We start from the raw sequence: 15053 nt of genomic DNA on the forward strand, positions 1-15053 counted from the left end.
TAAACACAAAAGGACAAGTAAGGTAGAAAGGCTCACGGTTGCCAGGTAAATTGGGCCTCCTGAGAGTGTATCTTCAGGTTAATAAAAGGTACTTTCCATCTCATTGATGAAAATGTGTTTGCTTTGTATTCAGTCAATTACCCATTGTATGTTGGATGGCATTTACTGGTTCAAATGGCTGTCTGTATAAAATGCCAACATTTAAACATCTCTTTCCTTGCTCTATACACACACACAATCTATTTTTCTCCGCTCCTGTTTCAAAGTGAACACCTCTATTGTTAGAATCTGCGAGTTGGTGTCTTTCTAGCCAAAGGATAATTCAGCTGAGATGTTTGATTTTATGATACAAATGTGACCTCACTTCTCCATGTGAGCTGCTTCCTGAAAAATCACTTAGTGGAGAAAAGAGAAAAAGAGGTTAAGAGTCCAGCGCTTGCTGTGCAGACCGCTGGGGGCTGGCGGCGGCAGTGGCGGCCAAGTCTGAAACACTCCGCCAAGGCCGGAGGGGGCTCCTGGCCTCCACGCCAGCGTCAGGGGCGCAGAGGGGGCCGCTCCCCTCCCCCCTCCCCTCCTTTCTCCTCCCCTCCCCCCTCCCCCGCAGGATCCGCGGGATCCGCAGAGAATTGCCCTGGGAATATCGTTCTGCCCTCCTGTTTCCTAGGAGACCCGGGGTGTAAAGGGCAGCCCTATTTCCATGGGGAGTCTGGGCGAGCAGTAGCGCGCCAGGGCGCCAGGGCGCCTGCAGGGCGTGGAGGGGAGGGGAGTGGCACTGCGCTAGGGATCTCGCCCCCAGGACTCGGGGAGGGCAGTTCCAGGCCGGTTCCCTGGGCAGCATCCTCTTCCCTTCCATCTTACGGCCTTTTCTTTTCCTAGATCCTGCTTCGTCTTTTTCTAATTTATTCCTAACTAGAGAGACTCCACGACATGTGTGTGGGCAAGTTACTTTGGGGCAATTAATTAACCTGACGGGGCCTTACTTTCCTCTTTTGTATACCTTAGTAGTGAACTTAACAACCCCTTTAGAACAAGGTTTTGTAGTTTCTTGTAAGTTAAAAAAACACTTAATCGATGCCCCAGCAATTCTACTCCAAAATATTTACCCAAGAGAAATGAAAATCTAACCCAAACACTGATCTGTAAATGTTCACAGCAGTTTTATTCATAATAGTCAAAGACTAGAAACAACCCAAGTGCCCACCAAGTAAACTGATAAACACATTGTGATATAGTCACACAATGGAATATACTATTCAGCAATAAGGAACAAGCTGCTGATATATGCTACAGCATGAATGAACCGCAAAAGTATTACACTAAATCAAAGAAGACACAAACGAGTATTTGTGAAGTTTTAGTATAGGCAACACTAATCTATGTCATTAAGAATCAGAATGGTGGTTTCTTTGAATGACATTGAGAAATGGCAAAAGGAACTTTCTGGGGGTGATGGAAATGTTCTATATTTTGATTGAGGTGGGTTACATGGTTATATACAGTGGTCAAAAGTCAGAACTACACTTTAAAATTTGTTTTAATGTATACAAATTAAACCTCAATTAAAAAAAAGTTTAAAAAAATATCTACCTCATAAGGTTGTGGTAATTATTAAAAGAGTTCATACATGGAAAGTGTTTAGAGCAGTACCTGGCACATAGATATTACTATATAACTATCATATAAATGTAGTATTTATATAGCATTTATAGATAGTATTTATAATTCATTCAAAATTGGTGATATTTGGAAAAGACATTTTTAAATACGATGTGTTAGAATTTCCCATAAAGGAAATTCACATTGTAGAGGTGGAATCACTTCACCCCAGTCTCAGGGGGCTTGTGAGGCTCAAATTGGGACATGTACCTCATCTACATTTGTATTTGATTAATACAAAATAGTACAAATGTGGATAGTTCTGCCATCCAATTTAACTCTCTGACATATCTGAAAAACAGTGCTTCAAGTTCAAATACCAAAGCAGCACAGAATGATGCAAGGGCCATTCCACATTTCATGATCTGGACACCACATATATAACCATTCCATGATGGATGCTCCTGGTTGGACCAGAAGACATTGCACCAGAGGTAGGCTATTTAAACTGCCCCTCTGTGAGGCTGCTTGGGTCAGGGGAAAGGATATGAGCCTTGGAGCTTGACTGCCTGAATTTGCTTACTGGTTCAGCCCTTATTACATTGGGCAAATTACTTAACCTTTCTAAGTCCCAGGTTCCTCACTGTAAAATGGGAATAATACAGATCTCAAGTGGATCTCTGGGAGAGTATGTATTTCAGAAATAAAAACTCTTGCTGTCCACCCAGCAGAGGGTGACTGCTGGGGGTGAGAGGGTCTTTGCTGAGCAGGCTGTCTGGTGTGTGTTCCCACCAGCAGTTGTGGAAAGGCAGGGCCAGCTCTTCTCTGCTTGATGAAAGGGAAGAGATGGGGAGGCCCAGAGGAAGATCCGGGAGGGAGAGCTTGGGGCTGGGAAAGAATCAGAGGCTGCTCAGAGAAAGGGTCAAGGAGGGACAACTAAAAAAAGGAGAATAAGGGAAGAGGTGTCTCATGGAATGAAACGCTGCACCCTCTGCTGAGAAAATCCCCCTGGTTCCTCCGGTCCCTCCATAAGCCTGCAATAAAATCTTCATGATTTACTAAAGCTCTTGGGTATGTGGCTTTGGGAGAGGTGAGACTGAGTCCTGCTTCAAGCGTGGAAGGGAAGTGACCTTGTGCCTTGCAAGATCTTGGGTACAAGTCCAATGTTTAATGAATGACAGACATTTTACATCACGTTACCTGTGTGTGCACGTTCTAGCAAAAGAACCTGCCTCGTTCCACGCCCTGAGCTCAGGTCAGTGCCCCCGCACAAGTGTTTCTGTAACAACAAAGGCGACTTGGCACCTTCGGGTGGACGCTCCTGCGGTGGGGAGGTGGGTGGGGTGAGGCTCTCTACTTCTGCCTCACCTGTGGGCCAGCAAAACCCTCCTCCTCTCAACGCAAATTACTCCCTCCATGGGGAGGGAACAGGCAACAGCAGCTAGGCGAGCCTGCCCCGCCCCGCCCTGGCCTGAAATCTCTCCATCGCGTCTGGTCTTCGCCCACGCCGCGCAGGCCCGGGCCCCGCCTCCGGGGCTCTGGCCACAGTGGCCTGTAATCCAGGCGGGTGATGGGCCCCGTGGCCTCGGCTTGACCCCAGCAGTGGCCCGAGCTCCAGTGTGGGTCGGGGGCTCTCCCCTCTTGCAGCTCCGCGCCTCCAAAACGGGCGAGCGGATGAGGGCGCAGGGCCACGTCCTCGGGCCCAGCGGCCCCTCCCCAGGGGCCCCGGCAGGCTCGGGGTCTCGTGCTCTTCCCGGCAGCGCCGCCCCCAGCCCTGAGCCGGCCGGAACGCGCGGGCCCCAGCGCGCCTCTCGCGCAGCCGGTTCCGCCGCCGCCGGCAGGGCGGAGAATGGGCGGCCGCGCGGACGCAGCGGCCCAGACGGGCGAGGGGCGGCGGCCGCCCGCGGGGTCCCGCCGCGCCCACTGGGTGTGCGGTTCGCCGCGGCTCCCGGGGCCTGCGCTCTGCTTGGGCGGAACGGAATGTTCTAGACCCAAGGTTTCAGACGACTCTCCCGAGGTTGCAGGAACTGAGACAGTCCTGTGCAGAACAGGTCACCTCAGTGCGCGCAGCTGGTGGTGCAGCTGCGGACGAGAGCCAAGCTCTCTTTCAAGCAAGCCCCAGGCAGGCAGCCCCCCCAAACCCACCACTGAGCGTCTCTAGCTCCTCCCCATAACCTGTGTCTCGGCACAAACGCCCCCTTTCTGCTCCCCAAACCTCCATTTAGTGATAGGCATGAATTCTCGAAGCGCTGACTCCCCATCTGCTGAATGTCGATCTGCAGGGAGCTGGGGAGGCCCACACGTGTTCTGAACAGAATGACAGGCCCTCTCCTTTTTCCCTCTCCCTTTATTGGACTTGTCCTCCTTCCTTTCCCTTTTCCTTACCATTAATCACCCTGTTTTCCCCAGTGACCCAATCTTCCCCAGACTCTTCCCAGCCCTGTCCCTGCCACTTGACCCCTAGCACAGTTCAGGACCAGCTTATCTCCTTCAGTTCTAACCCTGGGACTCAACCCTCACCCCGTTCCCATCCCTATTTCCCACTCAGCCAACAGTGAAGAGTCTTCAGTGGCTGTCTCTGGCTCCCTGTCTACTCCTCTTCACTAATCTTGATCCTTAGCTTGTACCCCAAATGCTGCTTTCCCCCAGCTGTCATCATGGTCCCTGATTCAGGCCTCAACACACACACACACACACACACACACACACACACAAACACACCCTTGAGTCTGGGATCACTGTTCTCACCCAACACAGAGCCCTATCCTGACCCAGCTTGACGCAGTTCGTGTGGCTTTTGGTATCCCCCTGGTGAGGTTCCAGCTTGTGCCCGAAGACAGGCCCAGGAGAGGTCGGTACCTTCAGGAGGGGGTCTGTGTCCCCACCTCCCCTAACCTCATCACTGATGGGTTCCCTTGGTGGGGCTGGCTCCTGCCCTGCCCCAGCCCACCCAGCCTATAACGTCACTTGTGCTACAGAGCTGTCAGTGCAGGGGCCTGCAGGATCCTTTCTTCCTGTCCTGCAGGCCTGACAGGGTCCACAGAACAGATTTAGCCCCCTGCTTCTTCTGCCCAGAGGATTAGAGCCCCCTTTCTTAATCTCGCCTGTGGCTGAGGGTCCTGGGTTCTGCTGGGACAGAGGACATACTAGTCTTCATAGTGGAGAAGGAGAAGGGGTGCTGTTCTGTCAATTAAACGTCCCCACCAGGAATTGGTGAGAAAAACAAGGGTTGGCTTTTAATCCTTAGACTTTCCCCACCTGATTCTGTTTCCTGAAATGACGGCCACAACATAGTCACCTTCTGAGCTCCTCCTGAGTGTGGTAGGGACCCCCAGAAGGGCAGATCACCAGTTTCTCCCCTGGCTTAGCCAAATCCTACCCCTTGCATCAAGGTCCAAGCCCTACACAGCTCAGAGCTTAATGAGAGTCTGCCTTTATCACTTGCCATAGTTCCCTCAGTCTATCAACTTGCCCTCTCTAGATTGAGACGGAGGTCAGCTCTGTCCCGCTGGTCGGTTCTGGAGCCCCACCACACTTCAGGCTCAACAGCCAGGCACACGCCAAGGGAGGCTGGGCTCTCCTTTCCAGAAGCACTCACGATGTGTGCTATGGATTGTTGCCCAGGAAAATGCGTGCATGCAGGTCCCTCCTGCCCCATGAGGCCTCCACAGAGCTGTTCTTGGCCCATCACTGAGGACACCCTGTGCCCTCCCACTAGATGAAGGCAGGAGTGTTACCCACATTTTAGGATTTCTTGCACGCAGGAAAAACGTTGGGGAAGGGACCACCAGGGGGTGGCCACCTTTTTACTTTGCCAAGGAAGTTCATTCAAAATAACTACCATCTGTGGTGGGGGTGGGAGTGGGTTATATGGAAAACTCTTATGTTTCTTGTTTTTTTTTATGTTTTTTAATGTAACATTCCTTGTGATCTATTAACTTTAATTAAAAAAAATTTTTTTAAAGAACAAAATAACTACCATCTACTATCTCTATAATTTCATTTATAAACAAACTTTAATTTAAAAAATATGGGAATATTTCAGGATTAACAATAGACTGCATTTTTTTTTACTTAAAAAATTAATTTGAAATTATAGAAAAGTTGCAAGAATTTATAAAGAATTCCAAATACTCTCCACCAACATTCACCAACTATTAATCTTTTACCATATTGGTTTATCATTCTTTATATACATATACACACATACACACACACACACACACACACACACCAGAGAGCAAGATAGAGAATAGTCTCTACATACATAAAACTTTTTTTCTGAACCATTTGAAAGTAAACTGTAGGTATTGTGCTTCTTTATCTGGAAAGACTACAGTGTGATTATCAAAATCAGGAAATTTAGCATTAATGATACAATACAACTTCCTGGCTACATAAAAGCTAGTATGACCTCTGTCTAGCAAAATGTTAATCTCTGTGTCTTGTTAGAGTTTTGCCAAGTGTCCCAATAGTGTGCCCCCTCTCGCTCCCTACTGGTATTTTTATTTTAATTGCTCTATCTCATGTCCAAGATCCAGTCCAGGATCATATTGCATTTAGTTGTCCAGTCTCTTCAGTCTCTTTTAAACTAGAATATTTCCTCAGTCTTTCTTTATCTCTTACAATATTAACATCTTTTGAAACGTACAGTCAGTTATTATGGGGATGTCCCTCAGTTTGGGTTTCTCTGATGTTTCCACATAATTATATTCAAGTTATACATTTTTGGCAAAAAAATACCACACCAGGAGGTGCATAATATTCGTTTATCCTATTTTGTGAGATAACTCTGATTACTAGATTAAAGTAGTGTCCATTAGGTTTCCTTCACTGTTAAATTACTATGTTTTCCCTTAGAAATTAGTAAATAATTGGTCAAGTGGATTAACAATAGTCTTTTAAGTGACATTTGATTGGCTTTTTAAAAAACTCACTACACAGTCTTTATTTTGTGCCTGCCTGTTGAAAATACCTCCAAGATCATCAGTGGTCCATAGACTGGCCCTTGAAAACTACTGCACTAGGATGCAAACAAATCATTCATTCATTGCTGCTGCCTCATCAAAATGGCAGTCATTTGCACATTGATTTTCATAGCGGCATTTTTCACAATTGCCTAAAAGATGGAAGGATCCCAAGTGTCCATCAACCAATGACTGGATAAACAAAGTGTGATATAGACATACAATGGAATATTATTCAGCCATAAAAAGAAATGAAGTCCTGAGACTTGCAACAAGATGGATGCACCTTGAAGACATCATGTTGAGCAAAATCAACCAGATACAAAAGGACAAATATTGTATGATCTCACGGTTTAGAAACAAATAGAATAAGCAAATTCAAAGAGTCATAATCCAGAATAAAGTCTACCAGGGGAACAAGTAAGGATAGGGAATGAGAAGCTAAGGCTTAAAATATATAGGGTTCCTATTTTAGATGATGGAAATGTTTAGGTAACGCATGCTGGTGATGGTAGCACAGCAATGTGAACACAATTAGCAGCACTGGAATAGAGAGCTGAATATGATTAAAGGAGGAAGTGTAAGATTATATATATGGTAACTGAATAAAATTTTTTAAAAAATCCATGGAGCTTCCCTACACAAACAGGGAACCCTAAGTTAAATCACGGATTTTAATTAATAGTACAATTTTTTGAATGTACTATCATCAATTGTAACAAATGTTTCAGACCAAAGCAAAGTGATGGTGGTGGGATGGTATATGGGAATCTTGTATTTTATACATGATTGTTCTATAAACCCACAACTTCTCTAATTAAAAAATAAAAAATGGCAGAGTGAGAAACATTGGGGTTCTGTCCCTCCACAGAAACTTTGACAATCAGCAAGAAATAGCAGAAACATCTTTCTCAAATTCCAGAAAACAGTTAAAGAACTGAAGAATCAGGATGAGCACCAAATCAAGAAAAAAGCAACTTAAAAGTGGTGGGGAGAAGCAGAGTTGGCCCAGTGGTTAGGGCGTCCACCTACCACATAGGAGGTCCACGGTTCAAACCCCAGGCCTCCTTGACCCGTGTGGAGCTGGCCCATGCGCAGTGCTGATGCACGAAGGAGTGCCCTGCCACGCAGGGATGTCCTCTGCGTAGGGGAGCCCCATGCGTAAGGAGTGCGCCCCGTAAGGAGAGCCGCCCAGTGTGAAAGAAAGTGCAGCCTGCCCCGGAATGGCGCCGCCCACACAGAGAGCTGACACAAGATGACACAACAAAAAGAAACTTGGATTCCCAGTGCCGCTGATAAGGATGGGAGCAGTCACAGAAGAACACACAGCGAATGGACACAGAGAGCAGACAACTGGGGGGAGGGAGGGAAGGGGAGAGAAATAAATAAATAAATCTTTAAAAAAAAAAAAAGTCATGGGATCTTGTGACACCCTGTCTGGCCGCTCCCCCAAACCCCTACCAGCTCAGCACAGAGCCAGCTCACACTTCTCCCAGTATAGGTCTCTGGTTCCAATTCCAGAGGGAGAAGAGGACCGCTCATGGACATACTGGGAGCATGTGTGTCTGGCCCAGTCTCTGGTAGCAGCCTTAGGGACTGAACCAGGACACTCACTGCAGGTTCACTATCCCAGGACTTGCCCTGCCAGTGCCCGGGACTGTGAGGAAACTATTTCCTAGGGAGGAAGGGACATTCATATCCATGTAATGGGAATTCCTAGGGACACACACACACACACACACACACACACACGAATGCCCAAGATCAGATGCTTGTGCGAAAAGAATTAAAGAGGTTCGTACACTTTAGCCTGGAGAAATTCTCTAAACTCATTTTATGGATAAGCACTGAGGGAGAGCATTTGCTCACACAGGTCAATGTGCAAAAACTGGAAAGACCCTTCCTTCCTTCCTTCCTTCCTTCCTTCCTTCCTTCCTTCCTTCCTTCCTTCCTTCCTTCCTCCCTTCCTCCCTTCCTCCCTTCCTCCCTTCCTCCCTTCCTTCCTTCCTTCCTCCCTCTCTCCCTCCCTTGCTCCCTCCCTCTCTCTCTCTCCTCCCTCCTTCTCTCTTTCTCTCTCTCTCTCAGTTTCCAACCTTGGGGCAGAGGGGAACATGGATATTTTCTTGGAATTGCAAAATATGGGATAGGGAAGGAGCACCCATCATTTAGGGAGATGCTGTTGCAGGGTTAGTTCTGAGGTGCTATATAGGTCTTAGACAGGACTCAGGAGTCTTCATTTCTCTGTCTGGCCCTTCTTTGTGGAAGGCTAGCAGCCTCTCCTATGGAGAGATGGTATTTTTACCTCTTGGTGACAGGATCCAGACAGGAGGACCAGACCTGGGACATACCAGATAAAGACTTTTAAAAAATGGTCCTAAATATACTCAAAAGGCTAAAAGAAAGCATGAACAAACAACTAAAGGAAATTAGGAAAACAATAGCTGAGACAATGAGACTATCAATATAGACCCAGAAATTATAAAAAGGAACCAAATGGAACTGAAGACTAAGTAAGAAAACTTTAAAATTCCCTTGAGAGGTACAACAGTAGATTGGAGTTGGCAGAAAAAAGAATTAGTGAACTTGAAGACAAGACCATTGAAATCATCCAGTCTGAGGAATAGACAGAAAGAAAAGTGAAGAGAGCTTGAGGAAGCTGTTGGACATCATCAAGTGTACCAATATATGCAATGCGGGAAAAGAAAGAGAGAAAAAGACAAGAGAACATTAAAAAAAATAATGGCCAAAAACTTTCCAAATTTAACAAAACACATAAAAATACACATCAAAGACACTCAGTGAACTCCAAACAGGATAAACCCAAAGAGAACCAAGCCATGGCATAGTTTAATTGAAATACCAAAGATTAGGAGAGAATGCTGAAGACCACAAGAGAGAAGCAATCTCTTTGTACAAGGGAGCCTCATAAGATTAAGCACCAGTTTCTCACTGGAAACCATGAAGGCAAGAAGGCAGTGGGATGACATATTTAAAGTGCTGAAAATAAAGAACTGCCAACCAAGAATCCTATATCCTGCAAAACTGTCTTTTGAAAATGAGAGAGAGAGGGATGCAGCTGTGACTCAATCAATTGGGCTCCTGTCTACCATATGGGAGGCCCTGGGTTCGCTTCCCAGGGCTCCTTGTGAAGGCAAGCTGGCCCACGCCTGCAGAGAGCTGATGGCCTATGCCCATGGAGAGCTGCCACAGCAAAATGACACAACAAAGGAAGACAAGCAGACACAGAAGAATGTGCAGTGAATGGACACAGAAAGCAGACAGCAAGCAAGTGCCGAAGGCAAGGGGGCATATATTTTTTTAAAAAACTGAGGGAGAGAGAAGCAGATGTGGCTTACGTGATTGAGCTTCCGCCTACCACATGGAAGGTCCTGGGTTCAGTTACTGGTGCCTCCTGGAGAAGACAAGAAATGGGCAGGTGCAGTGAACTGACACAATAAGGTGATACAATGAGACACAAAGGAAAGACAATGAGAGACACAACAAAACAGGGAGCTGAGGTGGCTCAAGCAATTGAGTGCCTCTCTCCACATGGGACATCCCAGGTTCAGTTCCTAGTGTTTCCTAAAGAGAAGACGAGCAGACACAGAGAGCACACAACAAATGGACACAGAAAGCAGACAGTGAGTGCAAACGAGGGGGCAGGGAGGAATAAAAAATAAAATAAATCTTTAAAAAAAATGAGGGAGAGATTAAGACATTCCCAGATAAATAAAAGCTTGAGGGACTTCATCACCACTAGACTGGCCCTACAAGAGATGCTAAAGGGAGTTCTGCAGGTTGAAAGGAAAAGATCATGAACAATAGATCAAAGCCAAAATAAAGATCTCTGGTAAGGGTAACAAAATGGATAAATATAAATGCCAGTACTATTGTATTTTCGGTTTGTAACTCCACTTTTTATTTCCTACAGTATCTAAAAGGCAAATACAGGGAAATGGACTTTGGCCCAGTGGTTAGGGCGTCCGTCTACCACATGGGAGGTCGGCGGTTCAAGCCCCGGGCCTCCTTGACCCGTGTGAAGCTGGCCCATGCGCAGTGCTGACGTGCGCAAGGAGTGCCGTGCTACACAGGGGTGTCCCCCGTGTAGGGGAGCCCCACGCGCAAGGAGTGCACCCATAAGGAGAGCCGCCCAGCGCGAAGGAGGGAGCAGCCTGCCGAGGAATGGCACCGCCCACACTTCCCGTGCCGCTGACGACAACAGAAGCGGACAAAGAAACAAGACGCAGCAAAAAGACACAGAAAACAGACAACCGGGGGAGGGGAGGGGAATTAAATAAATAAAAATAAATATTTTTTAAAAAAAAATAAATAAATAAAAGGCAAATACAGGGAAGAGGATGTGGCTCAAGTGATTGGGCTTCTGCCTACCACAAGGGAGGACCCAGGTTCGACCCCTGTGGCCTCCTGGAAGGCACGCTCGCACGGCGAGCCAGTGCCCACATGGCAAGCCATGGGCCTACTCAAATGAGTCACACAGTAAGATGATGGTGCAACAAAAGAGAGACAAAGGGGAGAGTCAAAGCAAGGCACAACAGAAACCAGGAACTGAGGTGGCACAAGTGACAGGGAACCTCTCTCCACATCAGAGATTTCTAGGATCAAAACCCCGGGAATCCTAGAGGAGAAATGAGAAGAGGAGACAAAAAGAGAAATAGACACAGAAGATCACACAGTGAACAGACACACCCAGCCAAAAAAAAAAAAGAGGCAAATACATAAAATGTAATGATAAAGCCATGGTTTGGGACACATAATGTATATGTGACAAGAACTACACTAAGGTTGGGGAATAGAGAGGTAAAGAAACACAATTTATGTTGTGTGCAACAAAAGAGAGACAAAGGGGAGAGTCAAAGCAAGGCACAACAGAAACCAGGAACTGAGGTGGCACAAGTGACAGGGAACCTCTCTCCACATCAGAGATTTCTAGGATCAAAACCCCGGGAATCCTAGAGGAGAAATGAGAAGAGGAGACAAAAAGAGAAATAGACACAGAAGATCACACAGTGAACAGACACACCCAGCCAAAAAAAAAAAGAGGCAAATACATAAAATGTAATGATAAAGCCATGGTTTGGGACACATAATGTATATGTGACAAGAACTACACTAAGGTTGGGGAATAGAGGGGTATAGAAACACAATTTATGTTTGCTATTGAAGTTAATTTGGTATTAAAGCTATGTTTGCTATTGAAGTTAATTTGGTATTAAAGCAAATGAGATTATTATAGATTTAGGATGTTAAGCTGCATGATAACTACAAAGAAACTATCAGAGAATATGCAAGCTCAAAGAGACAGAAATTAGAGGGCAGGTTGCCAGAGGCAGAGGCAGGGGAAATGGAAAGTTATTGCATAATGTGTATAGACTTTCTGTTTGGGGAGATGAAAAAGTTTTAGTAATGGAAGGTGGTGAGGTACCCCAAAATAGAGAATGTGATTAATTACATTGAATGGTATGCTTGGGAGTTGTTGAGAAGGGAAAGTTTATGTTGTAGATATGTTACCATGAAAAAATAAATAAATGAAAAAGCAACTAAAGAGACAATGGCAATTAGTTGCAATACATGATCCTGGATAAGCTCTAACAAGAGAGGAGAAAAGGCTCAAAAGATCATTATTGGGACATATGAAAAACTTAAAATGTAGACTGTAAGCTTATGTTAAATTTCTTAAACTTGATAACTGCATTTAAGGGGGCTACATAAGTGAATATCCTTGTTTTTAGGAAATGTATATGGCAACACTATGTGTTCAAGGAGCATGATGTATTCAACCTACACTCAAGTGTTCAGAAAATGGATTGATAGCTAGGCAAATAGTTGATGATAAATAGATGATAGATAGATAGATAGATAGATAGATAGATAGATAGATAGATAGATAGATAGATAGATAGATAGAAAGATAGATAGATAGATAGAAAGATAGATAGATAGATAGATAGATAGATAGATAGATAGATAGATAGATAGATAGATAGATAGATAGATAGATAAAATGGCAGTTTGAAATTATTTTATGAATCCCTGAAAAAGAAAGATTGTATTTGTGAAATAATCCATTCCTGTGTGTGTGAGACCCTTTCAATCGGACTATATCACTTACTATATCACTTACATGTGACTCAAGTTTAGTCCCCTCCCTTTTGCTGGATCTGATAAAAACAGAGAAATAGATGCAGGAAAAAGAAGCTGCCATTTCTTACCCTGCCATCTGAGAGAGGACTAGGGGATCACTTAAGCAAAAAGCCCCGTAGAGGCTGGGCCCATGGGGCAGCTGAAAAGAAGAGAAGCCCCCAGAGGCTCAAAGAGCTGAGGCCCAGGGAGAGATGAGCTATATGTCCAATAGGCAGCTGAACTTGGGGAGATGGAGCAGCCGAGACTGATAGACAAGATGGGAAAGAGACCAGCCCTATGCCTGTTTCCCTGCAGCTGCGCTCAAACGTAGGCAGAGATAGGCGGCCAGCTATCTCAACACCTGGCAGCTGACTTTGGTGAGAAATCACCTCTTATGGCATCTCAGTTTGGACTTTTCACAGCCTTGAGGTAAGCCTTTACCCCCAAATAATTCCCCTTTATAAAAGTAAACCCATTTCTGGTACTTTGCATCAGCCGCCCTTTGGCAAACTAAAAAAAGTAGGTAGGTAGGTAGGTAGGTAGATATAGAAAGATAGATAGATAGATAGATAGATAGATAGATAGATAGATAGATAGATAGATAGATAGAGTGATATAGAAAATCTGGCAAAATGTTAAAATTGGTGGATCTGGATACTGGTGGGTAAGTGTATGTTAAAGTTCTCTGTATGGGGTTTGTATTGTTTTTGTAACCTGTTAGTTAGAAGTATTTCCAAACAAAAAGTTTTTTAAAAATCATTCATTTATCCAACAAATAATTCTTGCTCCAGACCCTGCCTTCTAACCAACTCCCATCGTTAGTTAACTTTGATAGGCTGGTCCCAGGCTCAGGTTCCGTTTCCCTGGGTCTTCAGCTGCTTGAGGTCATAAGTTAATATAGAGACACATTAGGCAGTGGTTATACCTAGAGCGTTACGAGGGGTACTACCCTCAAATCCATGAATATAGCAAGGTCACCTGTAGATGAAATAAATAACATCTCACGTATATGCTTATATATTATATAGCAATCAGTTAATTAATTAGTTTCTATATTAACTTGTTTCCCTAAGTTTTATTGTAGTAACAAATGACCCCAAAATCTCAGTGGCTTATGAGAACAAGGATTTATCTCTCATGAGCCTTCATTTCATATTGGTGGAGTCACCTGAGGTTCTGCTGTGTTATCTTCTTCATTCTGTGGTCCAGGCTAAAGACATAGGCCCTGTCTGGGACATGCATTCTCATGGCAGAGGAACAAAGTAGTTGTGGAAGCCTGCCATTGTGCTTAAGGTTTCCACAAGGAAGCGCTTATGTCATTCACATTTCATTGGCCAGAGAAAGTCATTAAGGCCATACCTTCCATTGATGGGGCAGGGAAGTACATTCTTCCTACAAAAAGGAGTACTGCATTATTCAGAATTGCCAAAAGATGGAAGCAGCCCAAGTGTTCATCAACTGATGAATGGAAAAATAAAATGTGGTATATACACACAATGAAATATTATTCAGTTATAAAAATAAAGTTCAGATACATGCAACTACATGAGTGAACCTTGAAGACATCATGCTAAGTGAAATACACCAGACACAAAAGCACAAATATTGTATGGTCTAACTGATATGAAATAACTAGAGTAAGCAAATTCATACAGTGAGAAACTAAAATAAGGTTTACCAGGGACTGGGATAAGGGTAGGGAATGTAGAGTTATTGCTTCAATTGTACAGAACTTCTATTGGGGTGATGGAAAAGATTTGGTGGTGAAGGTATCACAACATTGTGAATATAATTAGCAGCATTGAATTATATATTTTAATGTGGTTAAAAAGGCCAAGTTTAGGTTGCACATATGTTACTAGAATAAAACATTTTTTAAAAAAAGAATAAGACTGTACGTCACAAACAGGAAACCCTAATATAAACCATGTACTATTGTTAATAGAACAATTATAATAATATTATTTCATCAGTTGTAACAAATGTACCATACTGATGCAAGGTGTTAATAATGGAGGACAGGTATATGGGAATTCTGTATTTTCTGAATAACTTTTCTGTAAACTTCTCTGAAAAAAAAGAGCACTGCAAGTCACATGGTAGGAAAGGACAGAATATACGCAGGACCTATAATACAGTTAGTAAGGGTTCAGCTCTTTTTACAAAGGGCCTAACTGCCATTTTACAGAAACTGCAGGGGATAGAGAAACACAATAAACAATACCATGAATGAACAATCACTAATATCCAGAATGTGGACCATCCTGTGGGGAAGCTGGCCTGGAGTCTTCAAAAATACAATGTCATGGGGATAAAAAAGGAATGATTATTCTAGATTAAAAGAAATAA

The 15053-nt window shown here is 44.3% G+C and overlaps 1 long non-coding RNA gene across 1 annotated transcript in view; it reads right to left on the reverse strand.

Annotated features, from left to right (window-relative positions):
• LOC139438696 (uncharacterized) overlaps positions 1–7764 on the reverse strand; it is a 41524-nt gene extending 33760 nt beyond the window's left edge. Inside the window, exon 1 of the long non-coding RNA XR_011648410.1 lies at positions 7596–7764. This is a non-coding gene — a long non-coding RNA (uncharacterized lncRNA). The remainder of the gene's footprint in view (positions 1–7595) is intronic.
• Between the last annotated feature and the right edge of the window lie 7289 nt (positions 7765–15053).

Source organism: Dasypus novemcinctus, chromosome 3, assembly GCF_030445035.2.
Source record: "Dasypus novemcinctus isolate mDasNov1 chromosome 3, mDasNov1.1.hap2, whole genome shotgun sequence".
NCBI lineage: Eukaryota > Metazoa > Chordata > Mammalia > Cingulata > Dasypodidae > Dasypus > Dasypus novemcinctus.